General features: G+C 34.6%; 1 long non-coding RNA gene across 1 annotated transcript in view; it reads right to left on the reverse strand.

Annotated features, from left to right (window-relative positions):
- Nucleotides 1-412: 412 nt before the first annotated feature.
- LOC141564894 (uncharacterized) overlaps nt 413-26,702 on the reverse strand; it is a 32,616-nt gene continuing 6,326 nt past the window's right edge. Inside the window, exons 2-3 of the long non-coding RNA XR_012488788.1 lie at nt 16,103-16,250; nt 413-3,883 (exon numbers count right to left, since the gene is read on the reverse strand). This is a non-coding gene — a long non-coding RNA (uncharacterized LOC141564894). The remainder of the gene's footprint in view (nt 3,884-16,102; nt 16,251-26,702) is intronic.

Here is a 26,702-nt window from a genome sequence, read left to right on the forward strand (position 1 = left end):
GGCAGTCACTTACTCCGTTTCCTCAGTTTCCTCATTGATGCAATGGGAATAATTTTACCCAGAAGGTGGCTATAAAGATATGTTTCTATAGGTATGAATTATTTTGAAATAGAGCACAAGTCTGAGATCCAAAAGACTGATGTATGACACACAGACAAGACACACACACACATACACACACATACACACACACACACACACTTTTTCTGTTCTGCCTTGAGTTGCCATGAGGTAGTGTGTATTGAATTATCTCTTTCAAGAATCAGGACATATTAATGGTGTATTTGGACTGGGCTTTCTTAGGCTGAGGTCAATGGACACCTAAGGAGTCTATGGATAGATTTCAAAAGGTCTTTGAACATAGTTGAGGAAAAATTATATTTTTATTTCAATATGATTGGTTGCCTTTGTAATTTTCTCTATTTTATTTTATTCATTTAATAACATTTCTTCTGAAAAGGATTTACAAAAAAAGATTAAGAACTCCTGATCTAATTAGTCATTGTATAGAACTTTAAAGGAACAGTGTTTTTCTAAGAGAAAGATAAGGTATAAGGAGACCAAAAAGAGTGAAGGGATAAAGGAATACTTTCAAAGAACCTGGGATTTCTCAGCCTGGTGGCTGGACATTCTGATATCCAGAACTTTGGAACATTTATATATACAGCACAAATGGTACAGACTTATTGAATCTTCAGGAGGCATTGGCCCATAGCCCTGGAGATAGACCAGAGGTCTAGAAGGACTCAAAAGTCTATGGAACAGTTTAAGAACAGTCCTTTTGAGAAAAAGCACTGACCAATCTTTCTTATAACTTTCAGGACAATGCCCTGGGAGCTATAGATCCAATTTATGGGCTTCTTCTTAATTTATGTCTTTTGTACTGTTATTTAACAAAATGAATATTTATCCACTAAAGGTACATTATGTCTCACTCCTGCCTCTGGGAAGGAGATTATTATTAATGAATAGAAGAGAACAGGAATAGAATTCCCCCTTTTTTCCATCATGGAAAATGGAGGATGTACAGGAAACCTGTCTTTTCAGCTGGCTTAATCCTCTCAAAGAGAATGCTTCAATGGCCTCCATTGTTTCTAGTCCCTATTAAAATGGGACAAAAATAGAATGCTTAGACTATGCTATTGAGGCACAGAGCAATTGTCCAGATAACCTAAGCAAAACAAACCAAACAAAATGAAACAAACTGCCTTTGAGGAAAAAAGCAACTTTAGGGCCTGAATTATCTCAGATGGTTCTCTCTGTTCAGTTTCACAAACTCACTACTTAGATTCCCTCAAAGGGAAGTTGTCTTTAGCGTTAAAATTGTCGAGCACTAACAAAAGTGGTTTAAAGCTTCAATGTGCCTTCCTCTATAGTTCGGTAAATAAGGGGATTGGACCAATTGACTTCTAAAGTCTCCATCTCCTTTTTCACTTTTAATAAAAAACAAAACAAAACAAAACAAAAACCTAACATTTGGTCTCAGGCCTGTGTTTCTGTCATTGTGAAGAGACTGTCACCATCAAAGCCGACTGGCAATTGTTCTGTAACATGTCTTAGAGAGATGTGTGAGAAGTTGAGCTCTCTGACTTAAGTTCAAACTTACAGGTAAAGATGGTTTTTACTCTTGAAAGAAAGTGCCTATAATTTACATCTCTGGGGATTGGAATAGGAAATGGGATGAGCCCAGGTCTGAGATTTCATTGGTATATGGGATTCAAGGGTGAAAAATTGTACTTATCAATGCAGATCACCAACTGAGTCTGCTCAAGCCCTCGGATGTTAAGTGGTGTGCCTGGGATCACACAGTCCAGGTGTGTCATAGGTGAGATTTAACTCACATTTTTCTGGCCCCAAGACCAGCTCTCTACCCCCTTTGCCACACACATCTATATTTCAAAAGTATATAGTTGGGTGCCCTATAATTGGGACTTTTCTTCCCAAATACCAGATTTTAGTCTTGTGAATTCCCATTTTTAGAGGCAGATAGCTAAGGTCTGGGGAGATAATACTCACATGTTTTAAACCTGTTGCTTTATGCTTGGCTAAGTGCCTGTCATGTGTGTTGGTTGCCAACACAACAGCTCGGCTCATTTAGAAAAGCAAGTAAGCTAACTTCCTCTGTAACAGCAGCCAGTAATATTCCACAGTATCCCAGAGAGAAAAAGCTAATCTCTGCAATGAGCCTACCTCAGGCTGGGGGTTTTCTCTCATGCTAGCTTCACAAGTCAGGCCTTGAGATGTCCTCTCAGATAAGCTTTTGACTGTTATCTTTTTATGTTACCCCTCTTTTTGCCATATCTGGGCTTGATAACTTGGAGTCCTTTAAAATTTCTTCCTTGCTCCCCCCGCCCCATCTAATCATTTAGCAAGTCCTTGTGATTATCCCTTTACTGTATTTCTGACATCCACCATATTGATTCTTTTCCATTCTCAATGCCATCATCTAAGTTCAGGACATTGGTACTTGATGTGTGAGTTAGGATATCCTAACTGAGCTCTCTCTCTATTCTTTATATTCCTTCAAATGGAAAAATCTTTCTATCCAAGATACTTCAGGTAGTTATCAGCTTAATTTCCCTGAAGCACTACTTTTGTGATATTGCTTTTCAGTTCAACCATCTTTAGGATCATCATAAAAATCCAAAAGACTTCCTCTAATTCTTTTAGTGTGGTATTTAAAACCCATCATAAAGGATAATTTTTTTTTTACCTTTATCTTTCTCACCTTCCATAAATGAATCTCCTATTCTAATTAACTAATTTATGAACCCTGCCCCAAACAGATCTTGTTTTTAAGAGACAACTGGGCTTAAAGTCAGGAAGACCTGAATTCAAATCTGATTTTAGGCAAGTCACTTAACTACTGTCATCTTCAGTTTCTGCAATTGTAAAATAGGAATAATAATAGTACCTACTCCTTAGGATTGCTATTTTTAAAGTATTTGTTATAGTTCCTGGCATAGACTAGGTGCTTAATAAATGCTCTTCATTCCTCCTTTCCTTTGTTTGTTTGTTTCTTTCTTTCTTTGTGTTTCTTTGTTTCTGCAATTTCCCAGATTAGAATATATGTTCTATTCATATCTAAATTCTCATGAACTTTTTCCTGACAACTCTGGTTGGAAAGGATCCCTTTCCTTTCTAATATTTTATAGTACTTATTATTTATTCATTCTAATTCATTCTTTCATTAATTTATTCCACAGACATTTATTAAGCAACAAGTATATACAAAATACTTTGATAGATGTTAAGAGGAGATAATGGAGTTCAGATAAGATGATATCATCCCTGCCCTTATGGAGTTTACAATCTAGTAATTAGGATTAAAAGAAGAAAAAAGCTAAGATAATTACAAAACATTACATGACAAATGCTTTAGAGAGTTACAAAACAAAATGCTATAGTTAATCTAAGAAGAATGCTGATTACAGATTAGGGAAAATATGGGAAGATTTAATGAAGAAGAAGCATTTGAATTGGGCTTGAATTGAGCAATAGGGATTCAACAGGGGAAGAAGAGAGGTGTTAGAAATAGGGAAGAGCATGGGTAAAATTATGGAAACAGGAGAGAGTGTAGCATATTGAAGATGGTTGCCTGGTTGGAGTATAAAGTTTGTGGAAAGTAATAACATGAGATAAGACTAAAAAAAAAGTAAGATGGGCAATATCTCACATTGTATACTAAGATAAGGTCAAAATAGATTATGATTTAGATAAAAAGATGCCATAAAAAAACTGTGAGTCCTTGAGGAAAGTAGATAGAGTACCAGGCCTGGAATCCGGAATATCCATCTTCCTGAGTTCAAAATCTGAAGTCAGACATTTACTAGCTGGGTGATCCTGAGAAGTCACTTAACCCTGTTTTCCTTGGTTTCCGCATCTGTAAAATAAAAGGAAATGGCAAATTACCCAAAATTTGTATCTTTGCCAAGAAAACCCTAAATGAGGATCACAAGGAATCAGACTACTGATTCAACTACTAAAACAAGTGAATAACAACAAAGAGATTTTTGAACTGGTTATTATGATATGAAGAGATCCTGGTTATCTCGACAATGGTATGAAGGATATACTGCAGACATGTGTTAGGATACTTGATAGAAAGTTATTGAATTTATCCAGGTGGGTGGTAATAAGGACCTTGCCTTTAATGGTAGCAGTGGGAGTAGAAAGGAACTGGTTGGATGTAGGAAATGGTTGTGGGGAAATCAAGAGACATGGTAATTAACTATTCATGAGAAGTTTTAAAAAATCAAAGATAACCCCTATATCATATACTGTGATGTTGGGGTCATAGAAATCAGAGGGAGGAGTAGTTTTTTGGGGAAAGAAAACAAGTTCAGCTGGAGAATTTTGTGGAACATGTGGATAGAGCTGTCTTGGCACTTGGAAATGTGAATCTTGGACTCACAAAAAAGACGGTTTTGAGATATATCTTTATAGAGATTGCAAACTACAGGAGCAAATGAGATTGCCAAGAGAAAGTGTAGAGGACCACAGAAACGGTTAAAAAAAAGGGGGGGGCGGGGAATGATTGGGGAATATTCACAGGAAAGTCAAGAGGAATTCAAGGAATCAATGGAAGGAGTAGTTAAAGAGATAGTAGCAGAATCAAGAGAAGGTGGTACCTCTGAACCAAGGGAGTAGGGGAGAATGTTCATAAATGTCAAATTTTTCAGAAAATTTTTTTTAAGAAAGATGGTCCATCAATGATCTTTGAGAAATTGCTCTTAGTAACTGCTTTGGGCTAAAACCAAATTGTGAGGAGAATTGGGGGACAAAAGAATGGAGACATTAGATATGACAGTTTTTTCCAGAAGTTCATTAGTGAAGGCAAGGAGAGAGACTAGACAGTCATTGGGTGGGATTAAATGATTGAGAAGACTTTTTGTAGATTTTGTTGTTATTTTTAGGATTGGAAGAGATTTAAGGATATATATAGCTCAAATTTGGATCATTTTATGCTAGTGGTATTGTTACTATTTTTTTTCAAGTGTCTATGTCTTACATTCTCAACTAGATTGTACATTTCTAGGAGTCAGAGCTGGTATACACACACACACACACACACACACACACACACACACATATATTTCTCATTTATAAAATATGAGATAAGTAAAACTTGTAAAACATGGTTATTGAGAGGAGACACTATATAAAGTGAGCTGTTATTATTAATACTATTACTAATGATAATTATAAATATTTTCAGGATGATCTGGATTAACTGGATTTCATGGAATGCTCCCTACAGCTTATTTTTATCCTCAGCTGCTTTTGGCTAATTTGTGACATGGTACGGCTTATAATTTTCCATCACCTACCCCTACAATGTCTTGAAAATGAGGCACTAAGAGATTAAGGGGCTTGTCCAGGGTCATAAGTCAGTGTGAATCAGAACTCAAGTCAGATATTTTTGGTTCCAAAACTAGTCCTAAATCCACTCTACCATGTGGTCTTTCTTCTGTAGATTGATATTGAGTCACAGAGATAAATTCATATGTGGAGAGATCTGAAGATATTGCGATGTAGGGATCAAAGTATAGTGTATTAGACTATGACTATGACTAAAGGCACTACAATAGGTAGACCCAAATAGTCCATTTGAACATTTGGGATGCAGATATTTCTGGATTTATATGCCTGATGTTTCTGTAAATCTGTTTGCTCATAGACATTCTTTGGATGACATCTTTTGGATGACATTCACTTCATATGTGAATATGACATATAGGTTTTAATGGAGAGCAGGGTTTAGCATTTGCAAACTCAAGTAGGACAGGGACTTTGACTTGGAAAGGTAAAAAGAACCCCAGAAGAAACCCTGGGCCAAAGGCCACTAAAATTCCAATTTGGAAGGTATCTTAAAGGGATGTACTAAAAGGGATGGGAGTACTAAATTAAACTCTACTTTCTTACCAACAGCCTAGTGATGTAGCAATACCTAGTTCAAAATAAACATGTGACAAATTTACAGTGGCCATTCTCTTTGGCAAAAGCTAGATTTATTTAGGAGAAGGGGTTATAGACAAAATAAAGGGATACAATAGGTACTAGAAATAGTAAATATGAAATAGAGAAATAGAGGGAGTATATAGTTAGACTAAGGAAAAAGACAAATTCCCCAGAGAACTCACATTTAACCAGGAGAAAGGAAATATTCCATGAGGTGGGAGAAAGCCATTGTCTGGCAGGTTAGACTGACCAGTGTTAGCTAGAGAAAGGAGAATGGTGCCATTAGAAGGAAGGTGCTTCATAGTAGACTCATTCTTGAAGAGAACTTAGCAAAAATTTTCATCATAAGCAGATTTTTTATAGGGGAAATTTATTCTTGGGGTAATTTCTCAGGGAGACCAGAGCAGTAAAAGTGGGAACTCAGAAAGAGGGGTCAGGAGCTAGACCTGGCAGATTGGGTTTAAACGATGTTTTAAAATATGCTAATCAATATCTTAAAAGATTGTTTGAAGATACCCAAAGGTTGGAGGATGGACAATGAAGGTTGCTAAAGAGTTCCTTCCTAAGTAGTCTGGGAAAAATTAAGTTCCCATCAAAGTTGTCTCAAAGGTTTTGGTGACTGTTTTAAAAAATGCTAACTAGATTGGAGTCAGGATGGATGAATTAACAATAGGCTCTGACTTCACATTATTCTATATGAACAGGATTTGATCTTCTTCCTGACAGGGGAAGAGGGTTACTCGACTGGTCTTCTCCCTGATATAATCATCTCATGTCCTTTTGGGATTCATATAGCAGCTACAAGAATTTATCTCTTAAGAAAAAAATGTTCTTTCAGAAAAATTTTGAAAAGTATTCAGTAAAATCACTACTCTCAAACTTGGGGCCAGTATGCTGATAAACTGTGAACTAAGGTCTTGTGCATGCTTATAGTCTTAGAGTGTATAAAATGGTGAGAAGTCATTATTTCTGCCCTTAAGTTGCTTACAGTCTTATAAAAAATAAGGTATACAAAATACGTTTATACACATGCACATATACATATATACACATGTATATAGACATACACATATATATGTCTATATATGTAGAATTATATGTATGTGTATAGATATACATATGTCTATATATGTAGAGTTATATGTATGTGTATATATATATACATGTGTTTGTGTGTGTATATGTATATATATACTATATATATATATATATATATATATATATATATATATATATATATATATATATATATATATATGTAAATTATAAATGCTTTGGACTTTGGAAAAGAGAAAGGTTTTTGAGGGTTGAAATATTCAAATATGACTTAATATAGCTGATAGAACTTGATTCATATCTTGTTATAAGAGAAGTATCTAGTTGTAAGAATAGAAGATTTGGGGAGGGAAAAACTTGAGAATGGTTTGAATGAAACAAGTTGTTTTGTTTTTTGTTTTTTTGCAAGACAGTTTGGGTTAAGTAACTTGCCCAAAGTCACACAGCTAATGTTAAGTATCTGAAATCAGATTTGAATTCAGGTCCTTCTGACTACAAAATAAGGTTTGTTTGTTTTTTTTTTTTGTTTTGTTTTTTTTGTTTTTGTTTTTAAAACACATGTATGTGTTTGTGTATCTGTGAACATATTTACAAGGTTAGAAGACTGGCTAGAATGGAATGTTTTGATGAATAGTGAATGATGTAGTAATTTAAAAAAAATAGTGGTCTTGAATTGTAGACCCAGAATATTGATCAGGCAATCAACAGAGAGTCATCTGAATTCTAGAGTCAGAGTGTGATGGGTGAATATGGTGTTTTGGTAGGACTAAATACTTCAGTCTGGCAGCTTTGCTAAGTTCAGAGATACCTGTTAGCAGATTGGTTTCTGGTTGATGAATTTTTGAAAACCATCTAATATATTGTTCAGGAGGGGCAATCTGTGTTAGTGGAGGATATGTTAACCCTGAGGGAATATGAAAAAAGGTTCTACATTGTTCTGTAGAATATATTGTAGTTGAGGCATGAGTAGGGATAAGACTGATCTTAGGAAGACCAATAATAAGAAATATAATTTGTCTTTGGCTTAGTTAATTGAAGAGTGGTACTGATGTGTAGATCCCAGAAGTGTAGAAGTTGTAATTAGGAAAGAAAAAAATACATATATAAACATATACATATGTATACACAATTCACATATACACATATATATATTACACACACATACATATGCACACACAAACATATGCATACACACATATCTCTACATATAATTCTAATCAAGGCAGGATGTAAGAAGTATTGGGCAGAGCACTGTTCTTGAAGACAAAAAGTCCTGAGTTTAGAGACTAGCTAAGGACAATTCACTTAACTTCTCTCCATCTATATCAGCTTCTTCATCTATAAAATAAAGGAGTTGACCCCAATGACCTCTGGAGTCCCATAATCCCATGGGTTTACCACTTTTGAACTCCTCAAAGTGACCCAGATGGGGTAAAGTTGGTCTATATCCTTTATCAAGGCATAGTGTTGGATAACAGGAGAGGAAGGACAATTACTATGATGAGCTGCAGAGAAAGAGAGGCTGGCAGTTTTATTCTTCTGGTTTGTTTCTACATGAACATAGCTATCATAAAAATCATTACCTAATTCTTCAGAATACAAAAAAATTAATGGAAATAAATCTGTCCTAGGAATAAGATGCTTTTCTTATTTTCTTTATCACTCTAGATCTCAGTTTTCTCAGTTGTAAAATTATAAAATGAAGAAATTTTAAGATCTTTAAGACTTCTTCCAACATGCTTTGATTCTAATATCATATAAGAAATCAAGGGTAAATTTATCATCTGCAAATCCCATTTAAATATTTAGTTTTTAACCTTTTCCCCTGACTCTTTCTGTTTATTAAACACTAGGCTTCTCAAGGTTTCGCTTTTACTTTGTCTATAATGGGGATAATAAGATTTGCCTTAATGGTATCAAGAAGCATAAACTAATTAATGGTCCTAGTGTCCCAGTGTTTTTGTGCCTGCTAAATGGCAAGCCTGTATTTTCAGAACTATGTTGCATGTTGCCCAAGTGTCAGACACACCACTGTTAATATAATGTACTTTAAAAAAATCAGATACTGGGAGGTTCAAGAAAGATACTGAAACATGGACCAGGTCACTGAGGGCCCTAGGGGGATAAAAGAAGAAGGAAAGGCAATATAGGAGGATAGTAGGAATGGTGGTAATAGGGACATTAGTTTCAGGGATCTGCCACTGGTTGTCTGATTAAAATGCTTTTAAAAGATATAGTTGACGAGTCTAAGAAACATATTCTGATTCTATATCCTTTATAAGACCATAACCTGAAGTTCAATTTCTACCCAATAGTCCTACATCTTATTCTCACCATTTGGGTGAGAAGGTGAGAAATAAGTTATATTTATATAGTACTTTAATGCCTACAAAGTAGTTTCTTCCTTATGAGGCAGGTAGTATAAGTTATTAGTAATCTCATACTACATCTGGGGAAATTCAGTTTCAGGGAGATTAAGTGACTAGATTTTGTCAGACAACTGGTAAGTATTGAGTTATTGTTTTTTAGACATTTTAATCATGTCTGACTCTTCATGACCCTATTTGGGGTTTTCTTTGCAAAGATACTAGAGTAATTTGCTATTTCCTTTTCCATTTCATTGACAGTTGAGGAAACTGAGGCAAACAGGATTAAGTGACTTGTCCAGGGTCATATAGCTAATAAGGTTATGAGGCTAGATTTGTATTCTAGATCTTTTGATATATCTACCACTATGCTAGTTGCCCTTTAACTCTTGGAACTGTACTTCAAATCCAGGAATATCAACAAGTCCAATATCTTTTTTTAAAGCTAGGTTACATCAATAGGTTAAAAAAAGATAAAAAAGAAAATATTAGGGGCTTATGGTGGTATATTTTACTTAAGAGACAGGAAATGATATAAAATCAGATTAAAAGTGATATCAATATGTCTTTTTTTCATCTTAGTTCTACCATTGAAATGTTCAATTTTGGAATAGAATATAAAAGGATTTTTTATTGTCTATGTGTTTCATGGGGCTTGTAAATTCCTTGAAGACAAGGGCCATTCCATTTTTGTTTTTGTTATCCCATTATTAGCACATTGTCTGGCATTTTGTAGATCCTAAATACAAACCATTTAAAAATTGATTTAAAAATGAAAATTGACAACCAAGAAAACAGGATTTCAAAATTCATTTCTTTTCATTTACTTTATTCACCTTTATACAAATTAATATTTTTCTTTTTAATTATTATTATTTCTTTGGAATATATTCCAGGTAACATTACTGGGTCAAAAGGAATGGTCGATTTTCATAGCTATTGGCACGGATAGCCAGATAGACATTTTAAAAGATTGCGCTGATTCTTTCTCTTTTCTGGGTATTCTTTATCATGTAATCTTTCTTTTATTAATATATTAGAAGCAGAGTAGTTTATTTGATTATTCAGCTTTTGAATGCCAAAATTCTGGGAGCATAGAATACAGGACTGATAATTTAAAAAGAAATAACAAATTTTATAATAAAAAATAAGCCTATATGCAAATAAAATTTCACTAAACTCTTACTTAGAAAACTTACCATGGTATAGGGATGAAGCTGTGTTTTTGTAATTTATACTAAGAGAATGTTAGTTATGTGATGCTCTACCAAGTTGAAAACTATTAGCAGGAGCCTAAAGATGATCTGCTGTTTGAAGATCAGCCAGCTAAATTCTGAGTGATTCATCACCAGATCATAATCTCTTCCTTCCTTCCTTCCTTCCTTCCTTCCTTCCTTCCTTCCTTCCTTCCTTCCTTCCTTCCTTCCTTCCTTCCTTCCTTCCTTCCTTCCTTCCTTCCTTCCTTCCTTCCTTCCTTCCTTCCTTCCTTCTTTCCTTCTTTCCTTCCTTCCTTCCCTCCCTCCCACTCTCCCTCTCTCTTTCCTTTTTTTTTTTTTTTTTTTTTTGCATTTCTACATAGTGTGGCTATAAACATCTTAAAACAAATAAAGCCACCAGAGATATACGAACTGGAGTCCATCATAGAGTCTATTGGTAGTCCTAGCAACAAAATCTAGTAAGGAGCTAGTTCTAGGAATGACCTAGTTACTAGACTGAGCCTAGCTGTGAACTAACATGATAGCAAGACACTGGGCCCAAGCAATGGAGCAGCTCATTCATCAGTTATGCTGCACTTAGGTGTGACTTTGCTGGGGCAAATGTTTGACAATGACCACTTTAAATATGAGTCCACTTTTCCCAATGATTGAATATATGGAGGGGAGAATATGCTCTGGGTTTGGGCAAGTGGGTGTAGATGTTTTATAATTCCTTGCTATACTGTTTTTCTCCTTTTTTTGGTAAATATTGAAGAGAGATCACTTGGTCAAATGATGCTGTAGTGGCAGTCACTGGTGATTAATAATGGGAAGAACATAATGAATAGGGACTTCTAAATTATACCATTAGAGAGATATCCTAACCTCTTAGGGTTACCCCAGAACCTTGAAAGGAGACAAAATAGTCTTGCTCTTAAGGTAAGTGAAAGTGTTCAAGCCTTTTAAATTCTCTGAGCCTTAATTTTATCATCTGTGAAAAGGGTCTAATAATATTTGCACTACCTGTCTCTTAGGGCTATTTTCAGGAAAGTCAGTTAGTAAACATTTATTAATCACCTATTATGTACAAATATTTGTACCAAGCCTTGGAAAATGCAATATGCAAGAATAATTTAAGAGTTCTACCTTTCTTTTAGCCAGGTATTTAGTTATAAAGATCCAATGGAAAAGGCTCAGGATGTGACTTAGTATAACTCCTCAGCTATGCAATATTATTAAGAATCTCAAATACAATAAAACACTAATTTCCTATCATTATTGTTGATATAAAGTACTTAAACTTTGGACTCTTGCTATATGTTGTCAGCAGAAACTTCTGGAGCAATTCTTTCCATATAGCTTATTAAAGCACATTAACCTTTGTACTCCATATATTGGCCCACGGTATCTCACTAATGCAAATAGAGTTCTCTAAAGCAGGTTTCTTCAGACTTTTTCCATTTCCAACTCCTTTTTTTGCTCAAGAAATTTTTATGTGGTCCTAGGCATATAGTATACAAAATATACAAACAAAACATTTACTTATAATAAATCATAAAAAATTTATTTTAAACAGTTCTTTCATATATATAATTTTATTCTTTATTAAAAATGAAAGCAACTTTGCATACTAATGAGATGGATTTTCTGAATTATTTTTACATAAAGAGTTAAATGGTGGCAGAATATTTAATATATTTTACTGTGGCCAATTTTTTTTTTTTTTTTTTTTTTTTTTTTGCAATTCTCACATTCTATTGTAAAAAGAGAAAAAAACAGTTTACTTAATCATAGTCTGGAAAAGATATTTAACAAGGAAGTAACAATGATTCGGCTTTCCTGCCCCTATTTTGGCCATGTTGATAAACTGTGTTAGTCCTCAGGAGAGAAACTGCCTCATACTAAGCTGGGGTTTGTACTTAGACCACCAGAAATCCCAAATATCGATCCCCTGGACCAATTACGTTTCAAGATTAGTTTCAATACATTTCAAGGAAATGCTAGTCTAACGTATGTGGCAATTATTGCTCCTATCATACCAGGAAGGAACCTTAGAGGTCACTTATTCATTTTTACATGACAGAACTGAAAGTATATTTTGTGCAACTTACTGTAAGTATAGGTTGTGATATTTGCTCAAGGACTGAAAATTCTTAGTTATGACTCTGCACGCCATACAGAGCTCCCGAAACATCTTCATCTGGAGAGAGACTGGAAGCTGGCAGTCCAATTAGGAGGCTCTTGCAATAATAATCCGGGGTCCACGGAACTGCAAGAGCTTCCTGGACAGATTGCTGTGGTTGTGTGAATTGTTAAGTACATAATACATTTTTATCTTCACTAATCTCTGATTGAAATGCAACATTTCTTTAAATTATTTTAAAAAATATTATTCTGAGAATGGATCCATAGGTTTCACCAAAATGCCAGAAGTATTCATGGCAAAAACAAAAAGTTAAGAATCTTTATCATAGGTTATATAAGATCATGACATAAATAGAAACAAAAAGAAAGATAATCCCTGTACCCAAGGAGGTTACATTCTAATGAGGGAAGACAATTTATGCAAGGAAACTGAAAAGCAGGTAAGTACCCACATGGAGAAAGGGAGGCAAAGTCCAGAAAGTGGGACATATATATGTGTTCTTTTCCAAAATGGAGGTTCCTGTAAGAACTCACATTCAGGCACTGATAATATCTTAATGTAGAACCTCAGAGATCAGTGCTTGATTCTGTGCAATTTAATTTAATACTCAAATATATCTATGCTTTTATCATTTTGATGTTCTTTCCAAGGAGACAGATAGCAACCCATCTATACTTTGCACATTTGTGTATTTCTCTTCCCCACATCTTTCCATAATTTTGCCACAAGGGATCCACACAGCAATCTGGGTGCCTTCCCAGAAATCTTGGGAATACCATTAAAGCATACAAGCTATTCACCTTTTTCACTTGCACTTGCCACAAAAGTACTTCATGTTTTCCTATCATAATTTCATTGATGACATTTTCTTTGAAATTCATCATTACTTCAATTCTACAAGCTATTTATATCTCTCATTTGTCTCTCCAAAAGCCCTCTGAGTGATACTCATTTTTCCCTTGGAAAAAAAGGATGAACATTTATTGAAATACAGGATTAAAATATCTGATATTTATTTTAAATTTTTCAGAGACTTTTGGGTTCCATGTTTATGTCTAAATAACAACACTAGTAAATGCTGGTGTTAAAAATGGGTCTTTATTTTTAAGAGGAGCTTCAAGGAACTTTGTAATTTGCTGAAGGGAATCAAGTCTGCTTTTCTTAATCACCCAATTATTAAGTATATATTAAGCACTTACAATGTGCCAAACACTAGGGTAAACCCTGGGAAATATAATGACCAAAAAAATCCCAAAATGAGCTCTTAAGTACTCAACATACAAGTTTGCATTCAGTTATTTTCAATTAACAAAATAAATTTGAAATAATTCCTTTCACCAAAAAGAAACACATAACCCTTGTAACAAGTATGCGTAGTCAAACAAAACAAATTCACACACTGATTATGTCCAAAAATATGTCTCCTTGAGCTCGTAAGTAACTTCTTTGTCAGGAAGTGGATAGTAAACATCATCACTATTCCCTTAGAATAATGATTGGCGATTAGATTGATCAGAATTCTTAAACCTTTTAAGGGGCTTTCCAATATTATTGTTACTGCAATAAAAATCTCTTTGTTTTGCTCATTTCACTTAGTATTAGCTCATGCAAATTATTGTTATTTTCAAAGAATCCCTTTTGTCATTTCTTATAGCACGATAATATTCCATTATATTCATATACCATTCTGCAATTCAAGAATATCCTTTTAGGTTCTAGTTCTTTGCCACCACAGAAAAAGTTGCTACATTTAGGTTCTTTTTCCATATCTTTGGATTATAGGCCTAATGGTGATATTGCTAGGTAACAGTTTAGTAACTTTTAGTTACCAACTTATTTTTAGTAACTTTGAATTATTTAGTTTAGTAGATTTGTGGGCATAATTCCAAATTGTTTTCAAGAATGACTGGACTAATCCACAGCCCTACTAATAGAGTATTAATGTGCCTATTTTCCCACAGCCCCTTCAGAATTTATTTTCTTTATTTGTCAGTTTTTCTAATTTTATGCACATGAGGTAGAACATTTTAGTTTTCATTTCTTAATTAGTAGTGATTTAGAACATTTTTATATGGCTGTTGATAGCTTATGTTTCCTCCCTTGAATACTGCCTATTCATATCTTATGGCCATTTATCAATTGGGGAATGGCTTTTATTTTTTTTATAAACTTGAATTGATTCCTTATATACCTTGCTGCAAAAATATTTTTCCCTTCTAAGATATGTTTTCCTTCTAATATATTTGTGTTAGATTTCCTTAGGGAATAATTAATTTTAGGAAATCAAAATTATACTTTTTACTCTTCTTTGCTCCTTTCTATTCTTGTTTGGTCACAATCTTCTCTTGTATTCATAGATCTGAAAGAATGTTTTCCTTACTGTTTTACTTTGTTTACAATCTGAATCATGTATCAATTTGTAGCTTATTCTAGGGACAGCTAGGTGATAGAGTGGATAAAGTGCTGGGGCTGGAGTCAGGAAGATCCGAGTTAAAATCCAGCCTCAGTTTTACTAGTTGTATGACCTCTGGGTAAGTTGTTTCACCTTCATCTGCCTTAGTTTCCTCAATTGTAAAATTGCTATTTCCTAATAAGTGCACCTATCTGTCAGGATGTTTACAAGGATAGAATGAGATAATATTTGTAAAGTGTTTAATATTGTGCTAGCACGTACTAGGTGCTGTATCAATGTTAGTTGTTATTTCCTGAAGGCAATCTCTGGTCCATTCTTCCTTCTGATCAATTTTTGGCTCAACTCGTGCATTTGTATCAATTAATCAAAGTAAGTAAAATCATTTATTAAGTAAAAGAATATGTGCCAGATACTCTGCAATAGCCCATACAGATACAGACCAAAAAAAAAAAACAAACAAAAAAAACCCCACCAACCTCAATCCTAGATATTGTAATATCATTTCCCATTAATTGTTGCAGTTTCTTGGCTTGTCCTTTATAATCTATCTTGACAGCAATCACATCTATGCCAGATAAATTTAAATTTGAAGCATCATTCTTTTCAAGAAAGTTTTTGGCTTTGAATTCGCAAGCTGCAGGGTTCAGAAAGGCAGGTATTGATCTAAATCTCCTTTCTGCCAGATTGCTGTCCAGTTTTTCTAGCAGTTGTTGAATAGTGAGCTTAGGACCACAGGTTTACCCTAGGCCACAGTTTGATTTGCTTCCATTATTTTCTTTTTTTCTTTTTTCTCCCCATTATGTTTTATGCTTAATGTGTTCCACTTATTGACCTTTCTATTTTTAACCATTATCAAATCATTTTGATAGTTACTGCTTTACAGTATAGTTTGAAATCTAATGTTGCTAGGTCCTATCCTCCCTTCCTACTTTTTTTTTTCATTATTTCCTTTACAATTCTTTACCTTTTGATATTCCATTTGGATTTTGTCATTGAGCAAGCAGGAAGAGAGATGGTACAGTGGATAGAGTGCTGGACTTGGAGTTCAGATTTGGCTTCAGACACTTACTAGATGTGTGACTTAACTTCTGTTTGACTCAATGTTTTCATCTCTAAAGTAGGAATAAGAAGAACAAAGGATTAGATGCAAGGATCAAATGAAGTAATATTTGTAAAGAACTTTTCAAACTTTAAAATAAATGTAGATTATGGTTGGGTTTTTTTTTTTTTTTTGGCTTTATAAAGTAATTCTTTGGTGGTTTAATTGATATGGCATTGAATCCATAAACTTGTTTAGGTAGGTATTGTCATTTTAATAATATGTGCTCAGCCTATCCCTGAAGAATTAATGCTTCTCCAATTATTTAGGTCTATCTTTATTTCTACAAAGAATATTTTGTTATATTCATAAAGTTCTTTTGGATGTATTAGTAGGTTAGGAGCTTTACATTCTATTGTAAAAAACAAGATGTACATATATAAATATATATAGAACAATACAAGGTTTAAAGGGAGGGAAGACATCAAAATTAAATGGATCAGGAAAGATTTTGTGCAGAAGATAATTGATGATGATTGTAACGATGAAGATGATGACAAATGATATTTTCATAACACTAAAAGTTTGCAAAGTGGTTTACAAATATTATTTGAAAGTCTTTTTAACTTAGATTCATCATTCTACCCACTGAACACCTAGATGCCTCTTAGACAGTACTGCATGAGCTATGTTTTGAAGGAAGTGAAGGATTTTGTGAAGAGGAGTTTAGGTGGGAGACATGAGGGGAGGGAGGGAAATGCACAAACACAGATACTGTCTAACCCAGATACATATACATGAATAAGTGCTATTGGTTGCCCACCCAGTAGCATTTTATAATCTGAGCAATAGATATTCTTCATCCAGATGGCCTTTCTTGTGTAGATAGTGAGGTAGTACTTTTTTTTGTTGTTGTTTTGAATAGTTCCAAGTATATTCTAGGAGGTCCTGGAATATAACAGAGTTTGATGTAATTGTCTTCATGTCTTCTGCAAATAAGAATATATGAGAGACTTCACCATCCAAAGGGAATTTCTTTCAACTTTCACTATGTGCTAGAGTTCCTCTATCCCAGCAGTGAGCCTCTTTATTGCATATCTTACCATACGTTTATGATTTATGTTGTTATTTCAAGGAATTATAATTTTGATATATGGATAGTAGATATCCTTTCTGAAAAGAGATTTCAAAGTGGTGTTTTGTTATGCTGAATCAAATATTTTCTCTCAAATCAAAAATTTATAGGTTATAAAGAGCTGTAGTCAATCATGATGAGATTGCAGTTACCATTTTATCAGTTATCTGGATAAAATTGCATATTGTTTCTCTCTTTCCTCATCTCCTAGGAGACTCAAATCCAGCTCATCTGAAAATCTTGTGATTGTTGTATGTGCTCCCTTAGTTTGAAAGCTCTGGGTTCTGGGTAGTAAGTATATGAGCACAGTTCCTCTCTTCCCTCTTCCCATTTTTCATTTCATTTTGTGGTGGGAAAGAATGAGTAGGGCAAGCTGAACAAGAACGATTGGTTGTCATATTCATCACGGTTCTTTTAACATTGTGTTCCCTCCAAGTCTACTCCCCTTATATATTTCTCTAGTTCTACTGAAGCCTTTCCTAGACCACTGCCCTGGTAGTTTTAGTTTAACAATGGAACAAACAAGAAACTAGTAGATCATTGAAGAGTTAACATACAAATTTAGTTAGCCATAGTAGGAGTATATTTGATAAGAACAGGCCTTGAGCACTAAGCAAATTTCCCATCATATGCAATCATCAGCCAAATATCTGAGATCCTCTCTGGTTCCTCCTGGCTATTTTGAATTTAGGTAATAAAGACGTCACATCAACAGTCTCACAAAACCATTAATGAAGTCTCAAGGACGGTCTCAGTGCCTTTTAGGGAAAAACTAACCTTAACATCAACTTCTACTCCTTATTTTCCATTTAATCCATACATTCAATCTACAGCTAAATCTTGTTCTTAATTCTAAAACATTTGTGACATCTTTCCCTTTTTTCTACTTACATAGTCCCCATCCTATTTCTTACCTATACTGTTACTCTTCCTAATCCCTCTTCTTGACTCAAGGCTTTCTAGATTTGGAGTGGGAAAAGTTGAACTATCTTCATTCTTAGAAACTTGAGTGATAGAAGAATAGTAGTATCTTCACCACTAGGGAAGTTTGAAGGAGGTATGCGTATAGGAGAGGAGGTAATGTATTTTCGTTTTGGACATTAAGCTTTAAATACCTTTATTTCAGCCATTTGGAGGTATCCAATTGGAAACTGGCAATATGAAATTGGAGCTCAAGAAACAGCCTAGGACTGAATCTGGAAATTATCTACATAGAAATGCTAATTTAAGCCATAGAGACTGATTAGATCGCCAAAATATGGGATATCATAAAATAAAAAAGACTAGGACAGAGCTTTGAGGATAGCTGGGGTTATGGGATAATAAATGGATTATACTCCAGTAAAGTAAACTGCTTGAGGATTCTCAGATTGGCAAGAGGAAACCGATAGAGAATGGCAACAAGAAAACTAGTGAGGAAGTCAATTATCAGCAGAAGAGGGTGGTCAGTAGCATCAAATGTTTCAAAAAGGGGTCAAGACAGACAACAGAGAAATGAGTCATTAGATTTATACAGACTTTATTCTGGTATATAACAATTTGTCTTTTGCCCTCTATATCGACAAATGGGTCTGATGATTTTATTTTTAGTCCTAATTTTCCTGACTGCCAATGAAGAAATGTTTCTCTCTTAATAAGTGGGAAAAGAGGCAGAAAACTCATGTTTGGCTTAACATCATAAAGCTAGCAAGTAGGAAGAGTGGAACTGTGTCCAATTTTTGACACTTATTTCACTTGATGAACCTGGTCTTTATTGAGATTCTATTGGGTGGGTGGTTATCAGAAACAAAGAATAATCTCTTCCCTCTAGGAGATAATAATATAAAAATCTTCTTTCTGCTAAATCAGATAATTTTCCATTATCTCCATATTCTTTTTAACTGCTGAATATAACTAGTGTGTATGTGTATGTATATACATGCAGTAGTATATAGGAAGTAGATGAATTTATGACTTTAATTCTTTGTACTATATCTGTATATATTAATAGTTTTTCAAGGCTTGTTAGTAATTAAAACAAACAAGCAAAAAAAAAAAAAAAAACCCTCCCAGATTATTCCACATCTTTGCCAAATTGGATATTGCTCAACTAAAAGTTAAATGTACACACCCATTGAACTAGTCAAACTGGCTATGGCAGTTATAGAAAGCTCTCTGTGTTCATTAGGAGGGATGCCTTTCATGAGTTTATCCTGCTTGGCATATACATCAAAGTAACAGTCATAAAGAATATTAAAAGAAACCTGTGTATGGAAAATTTTTGAAAAAAATTAAAGCTTATTGTTTCCAGCAGAATTGCCTCAAACTCCATAAAATTATTATTGTGATGTAAAGCTTAAGGCACAGAGGAAAGAAGATGAGGACTCTGGCACCTCAGGGGACTCAGAGCTCAATCAGGAGAGAGACAAATGTGATCTGACCTAGGCATTCTGTCTTTTGAGTAGTGTGAGAACCCAAATGGGGATCTCTTCAGGGCATGAATCATCTACTGACGTCAGGACTAATTTTGAAAGTCAGAAGTGCTTGTCGTTGTGGGCAATTTATAAAGAAAAAAATTTAGAGGCACAGTGGTATCACATATGCATCTATTTTTCAGATGGTTAAATATAGAGCTTCTGCCTTTGATGGGTTTGTTCTTTTATTGATTGATTTATTGAATCAACAGCATATACTTGATATCATTTCTATTTTCATATCTTTTAGTGGCAATTTCTTAGAATTGTCTATTAAACATAAACAAATGTTTTATTGATCCTCTTTTTTATTCTTTTTTAAGGAAAAAAAGAAATAGCTTTTGTTAAGTTAGAGGAATAATTTTAAACTAGCTTTCTAGATGAATTTTGTGGTGGTTTTATCTTTTGAGAGAAGGGCTCTTTGCTTTGAGTTCTGAATGAATGCTTCTGTATTTTTGTAGATGGAAAGAAGAGGAGAAATTAAGTCTAGTTGGCAGGTTAAAATCATTCGTGCCATTTACTTGACATTGGTAAATCCTTTTCTAACAGCTTAGTTACTCTCCTCACATTTTAGTAACAGTCTAAATGTAATGATATGCGCAGCTGAAACTTCCTGGGGCCAGTTAGAAACTCATCAATAAGAGAAAAGTCAAACTGAAGTTAATACAGAAATCATTTTAATATAAACCTATCAATGAAGTATTTCTATTTTAGAGATAGTATAGAAAAGAAAATCAAGAAAAGGAAGAGCATAGGATTTTTCCTGAGTCTTTTTTAATTCTCTGAACTTCCAAAGTGATGACTTCTAAACGTCATCTTACTCAATCTTGCTATGTACAGCACAATGATGCAGGAACGTGCACACACACACACACACACACACACACAAATAAATGGAAAGGTTTGGGCTTGTCTACATACTCTGAACCTCTTTTTCTTCCTTAGTGTGCTTTGGAAGCAAACGGGTGGAAAGTTTTCCCCACTTTTGGCTTCTACCACTATTCTGTGTGGGTGTTACATTGAGTGCCTGACTATACCAAGAGGAGACCAGGTTTGCTTTACCTGTTGCTGGGTCTCAACAGGGTGAAACATGTGTCTGTGGTTGCAGGCCTGTCCTAGGAAAACTTGTCATACTGGATATGGAAATTATAAAAGCAAAGTGGGAGGCTAGGTTGACTTATTTGCATGCCGATACTTGGATAAGAAAGGTCTTCCTGAAGAACTGTATTATTGCATTAAGGTAAGGAGCATGTAAAGCTGAAGTGACTCTGGAAATTTAAAAAAAAATCATTTTCAAAGTAAAGCCATTTTAACAATTAAAGAAAAAAAGAGAAAAATAATTTCCCCATAAAAACAAACTACATGTCCTCCTAATCCTACTACCTGTGGCTTTGGGCAAGTCACATCACTACTGCACCATAGTTTCCATAGTCTATATAATGAGAAGTCTTTCCTAGGTGACCTGCAAAGTCCCTTTCCATACTAAATGTGTATCCCCGATTCTATTGCCTTTATAGGTCTGGATCTCAAAGTCATTATGGATTCTTCCAGTCCTGTGTCTCTATTTCTTCCTGGGTCATGATTATTCTCTCTAGGTTTTGAGTCTGAGGTAGTCAAGTCTCTTGGTTTTTGAAAAATGGCCCTGTAGCTTAAGGTAGGAATGCTATGGATCTGCTGTAGGAAAAGTCAACTCACTTTTCTGAAGCCAGTATCAACAGCCATGAATGGCAACTTGTTGTTGACCTAATGTGATTATGTAAGAACTAATGATGGGTAAACATAAATGCTTAGAGATTTAATTTGGATAAACATCATAATCATGTCTGCTTAATCAGAGCTTATCTGATTCTTTCTGGTTTAGACTTTGGGCTGCAGATCTTTCAAGAACAGGTCTTGGTGTGAAATGCTCTTGACTTCCTTGTACTGGGCAGGTCTGGAACATAATGCAAATAGGCATTCTAGGGCCAGTTTGATAACTTTGATTCTAGGGGAAACAAAGAAGTACACAGATACATAGGTACATAAAAAGAAAGCAAACTATAGAGACCAGCAAGACTGCCTTCCACCCCACAAAGATTCAAGTAAGACAAGAATAAGACTTGATTTATTCTCTCTGTTGGTTTGCCATATCCTAGCAGAGAATATTCTTAGCACTAAGGGCTGATTCAAGCCATGACCTTATGAGATGTTTTCCTTCCACACAGTTTGAAATAGATGAATCTACTTGCACATCCCCACAGATTTCCTGCCTTTTCTAAATCTAAATTTGATTTTTGGTGAAATTTATATGAGGGAAAATGTTAGGCTGTAAGAAATGTTTTTCTATAAAAGGGATTCTTATCCTGAGGCCTGTGAACTTTAAAAAAAATTTTTTGGTAAATGTATTTATAATAGATTTCCTTTATAATCCTATGTGTTTTATTTTATACATTGAAAAATATTCTAATAGAAAATTTCAGTAGACCGGCAAAGGGAATCCTTGACATAAAATGGTTAATTTTCCACTGAGATTGTCATGGCCAATTTATCTTGTTATTCAGGTTTTCCTATGTTTATTTGCACATATTTGAAGTTGGGAAGAATTTGATAGCTTTTATTATGTGAATGGATCTAGGCAGATCTTTACATCTATAGATATTCAAAGGAAATGAGAGTGGAGGAAAAAGATGGTTTTATGGGTAGTCAAGGTGAATAATTTTTTTTAAGTGTTTACTCTGATGTGTGGACAGTCTGAGAATCCAGTGACATTTATTTCATAGTTTGTACCTGTTTGGACATTTTTGTGTGTGGGAAGGGCCAGAAAACGTCAAACAATATAAATCCATTTGTCATTGTCTTTCAGTAGAACTAAATTCACTTTTAAAACTATGGTTAAATATATGTTGGTCATTTTTAAAAATGTGTGTGTATATATGTGTGTGTATGCATGTATGTATATATTTACCTTTGGATAGATACCAAATACAAGAATGCTATCTTGAAAAAAAATTTTTTTTCAAAAAAGTTATTGTGTCCAGAGAAGAATTAAGAAAGTGCAGTACTTTTCTGTCTTTGATGAGTTGGGGGACTATAGGTGTGGATTACAACATATACTTGTAGATATGTTGAACAATTTTGTTGAACTTCTCCCACAAGCATCCCCAGATTTCATTGGAAAATCCTTGTTACAAGAAATGGGAATGGAGCAGCTAGATGGTGTAACAGATAGAGTATCAGCCCTGGAGTCAGAAGGACCTGATTTCAAGTCCAGCATCAGACCCTTAGTAGCTGTGTGACTTTGGGGAAGTCACTTAACTCTTGATTGCTTCAAAAAGGAGAGAGAGATAGGAGCAACTTAACTTAGTAAAGAAAGAGCCAGGAAAACATGAGTTCCAGTTTTATCTCCACTTCATACTGGTTATAGGTCTTTGAGGAAGTCACAATTTCTCAATGGTCTGGGCAAGTCTTTAAAACTCTAATTGGGAGAGAAGGTGCAGACTTGCATTGGTGGAGAGAATTCCTTGCCTGGGAATTCTTTATAACAATGAAATCATAGGTCTGGTCCCTAGTTTCAGAAGAGATATTTCACTGGAGAGGATAAAAATAAACTCAGAATAAAAGTTTATGTAAAAAGAAAAGATATCAATAAGATTTTTAAAAATCAGTTACTGAAAACCTCCAACTAGATATAAAGATAATTTTTGCTATCTCTAAGTGGGCTTCCATTTTCATGATAATATAGGCACAGTATAACTCAACTTAAAATGTTATGAAACCAATTTTTTTTCAGTTGTAAAATGCAAGCAATAATAGTAGAATCTTGCTCCCCAGATATAAGAGTCAGTTTTCCTATTTCAGAGCTCTTACTAATTAAGATGATAATTCATGCTTGTTAGTCATGTTTTATCTTTTTTTGTCAGAGTATTTAAGTTAATGAGCAGGTTGTTCCTGCTGTCTTCTACTAAATAATCTCCCCAAAATGGATTAAAAACCTCTTGAGGAGGGGGAACCCCAAATAGGTATCTTTATATTATCTTCAGTATTAGAGGCCAAGACAATTTTAAGATTAGAATGAAATTTATTTTTAGAGATCTTAGAGTATACCCATCAGGTGGTAGGAAAGCAGGAGCTTTGGAGCACAAGAATATTCATAATTTGAAAAGACTAATTCTCCATCTAGTCACAAATTCCTAAAAAGTCACTCTGTGTGGACAGCATCTCTCAGTGTTCAGGGAACATCCTGAAGCATGGATCCCATTAGTGTTATTACAATTTGGAGTCACTGGCATCCATGCTTGTTGGAAGCCAACAATCCCTTCTCAGGGACAAGGGAATCTGTGGCTTGTCACATGTGATAAAACTTTAAAAATTCTTGGCTTCCCCCAGCCAAATTGGAGGGCCTCTATGCTTACTGTCCTGAAAATAGAAAGGAAATGATAGATGACACATTAGTCTTGTCTCGTTTTCTCAAAGCATGAGCAATGATGATTCACTGCCTTTCATAAGCACTAAAAACTGAAGGCACAGTATAGCTGACCTTTTTCCCCCTGTAGTGTGTCATGAATAGCTTAAAATTCTATTATGTTCCATAACCTACACCTACTTGTTTTGAGATACTTTCAAATGAATCTGTTAATCAATCTGTATTTTTTTTGACAGCTTGCTTCGTTTTTCTAAAATTTCTCAGCCAACCCAACTTTGTTGCAAGGCTGTCTCTAATATTTTTCCAAACTTGACAAAGGGTTGCACAATATCTCAGAACCAAACCGTCAAATTTCTTCTTAATTATCTGTTTTAACTGTTTGTACCCATTAATTTTACTGATGGTACTTAGTTGGATATTCTCTTCTACCTGGTGCCAAAAAGATCCAAGGAGAAGACTGAGGTCATTTTACCATATCCATGATTGCCAAATGATGTGGTTTCCCTGCTTAGAAAGGACACTGTCAAGTTAGGAGGGGAAAGTTATTTCTTATATATTGAGGGCCATCCTTATGGAGTACTCAGAGTTACCATTCCTGGATCAGGTATCAAAGGCCTCTTTAGGTCACTGAACACTGATAAAGGACCAGGAATCCTCCTCTTTTGTAAATCCACGGAATCAGCAAATCTACAGCCAATAAGAGGATTCCTCATCTCACAGTGCAAACCCATTAACAATGAGTTACACATGGAAGGAAGAATGTCACTCCTGTCCTTTTCCACATGGTCACCCAGATTTAGGAGAGGCAATACTTAGCATGCTTTATGAATATGGCCCTAGCTGAGCTAAATTCTTACTAAACATAGCATGATCCCTCCCCTAAAGGAGTTTATAGTCTAACTGGAGAGAGTAAACATAAACATCTGAATTCAATAAATTACAATCATTAGAGTACAATTAAGTGTTAAACGGTGGCTTAAAGTATCATAGGAGTTCAAAGAAGGAGTGTGGTTAGAATGGTTGAAAGGTTCCATGGAGGTAGGAGATAAGCAATCTTTCCTTGTTTTTTCATTATTCATTTACTTCCTTTTAGTGATCCTTTTAGCGAACGTTATTGTATAATAGGATTTAGATGGGTGAAAGAGTAAAGCAAAACCAGCATTCTTGACTGGGGTTGGGAGGAGTGGGAGAAGAGAGACAAGAAGAACAAAATTTAAAAAGCCAAAAAGGAGAAAAAGCTTGGCAGCTTTTGGAGGAAGTAAAGAAATTCATCATTAGAGGGAACAGGAAGTAGCAGGAAGAAAGACACATGTATTAGAGGGGTAATTTATAATTTGTGCCAGATTCTACTCTTTCTCATTTATAAATGACCTGTAGTGGTAAAAGAGAGAAGGCACACAGTGACATCTCCATAAGGAAGGTGTATATCTGTCTTGTTTTGCTGAATTTTCACCTTCCTTGTTTTGGAGCATACTGGCCAGATGAGAAAATCTTCTTCTACTAATATATACATACATATATATATATATTTTTTTTTTTTAAACTGGTAATTTGGTGTTATATATTTTGAATCCTCCCTGATGTTATGCTTGGACACATGAAAAAATAAAGAAAGAATGAATGAAAATCTCCAGAGTTGAGAACACAATCTTTACCATGATCCTTGTTGAAGTGATAGGATTTTCTAATTCATGTCACTGTATTTCCTCTGTTTCCTTTTCCTCCTTTAATTAAATGTCTAATTTAGGTAGAGTTCTATGGTAGGCACTTGAAGAGATACAGCATTTAGATAAAGTCCTTGACATGATGGCATATACGATCAAGTAGAGGTATAAGTCACAAAAGCAGTTTATATGTATAATAGGTAAATATTTCTCTTTCTATAGATATGTATATGTCCACATATGAACACATATATCCCCCTCCAGATCCCTTGATTCAGCATCCAAAATAGAAAAAGAAAGAAAAGAAAAAAAATTAACAAAATGTCTCAAACAATGATAATATCTGATTGTCATCACCTGAGATATTCTGTTGTAATGGCCACCTGAGATTCAGCTATGTTTTCTGTTCCCAAGACTTCCATGGTTTTTCTTTACTCAGAGTCTGACTTGTTTTGTTGTAGTTACTATAGTTACTTGTCCTTTTGGTTCTGCTTATTTTGATCTACATCAGTTTATAGACATCTCTCTAGATTTCTTTGCATTCTTCTTATCTGTCATTTTTACACCACATTAATATCCCCACTACATTCATATACTATCTTAAAAAAAAGCATTCTCCAACAAAGGCAATTGACTTTAATATGCAAGATTACATGGTGAATTCTTTGGATAGATGCAAAATATTCTGTAAGGTTTGAGAGCGAAGGCTATTTATTGCCTATGGAGAATGTCAGGTAAGGTTTCCTAGGGAAGGTGGCATTTGAATTGGGCTTTTAAGGATGGGTAGGGTAGGAATTCATTAAGCAAAAAGGAGAGGGAGGATATTTTCAGCGTAAAATGAATCAAGGGCAAAAAGGCAAGACAGTAATTT

Source organism: Sminthopsis crassicaudata, chromosome 3 (genome assembly GCF_048593235.1).
Source record: "Sminthopsis crassicaudata isolate SCR6 chromosome 3, ASM4859323v1, whole genome shotgun sequence".
Taxonomy (NCBI): Eukaryota; Metazoa; Chordata; class Mammalia; order Dasyuromorphia; family Dasyuridae; genus Sminthopsis; species Sminthopsis crassicaudata.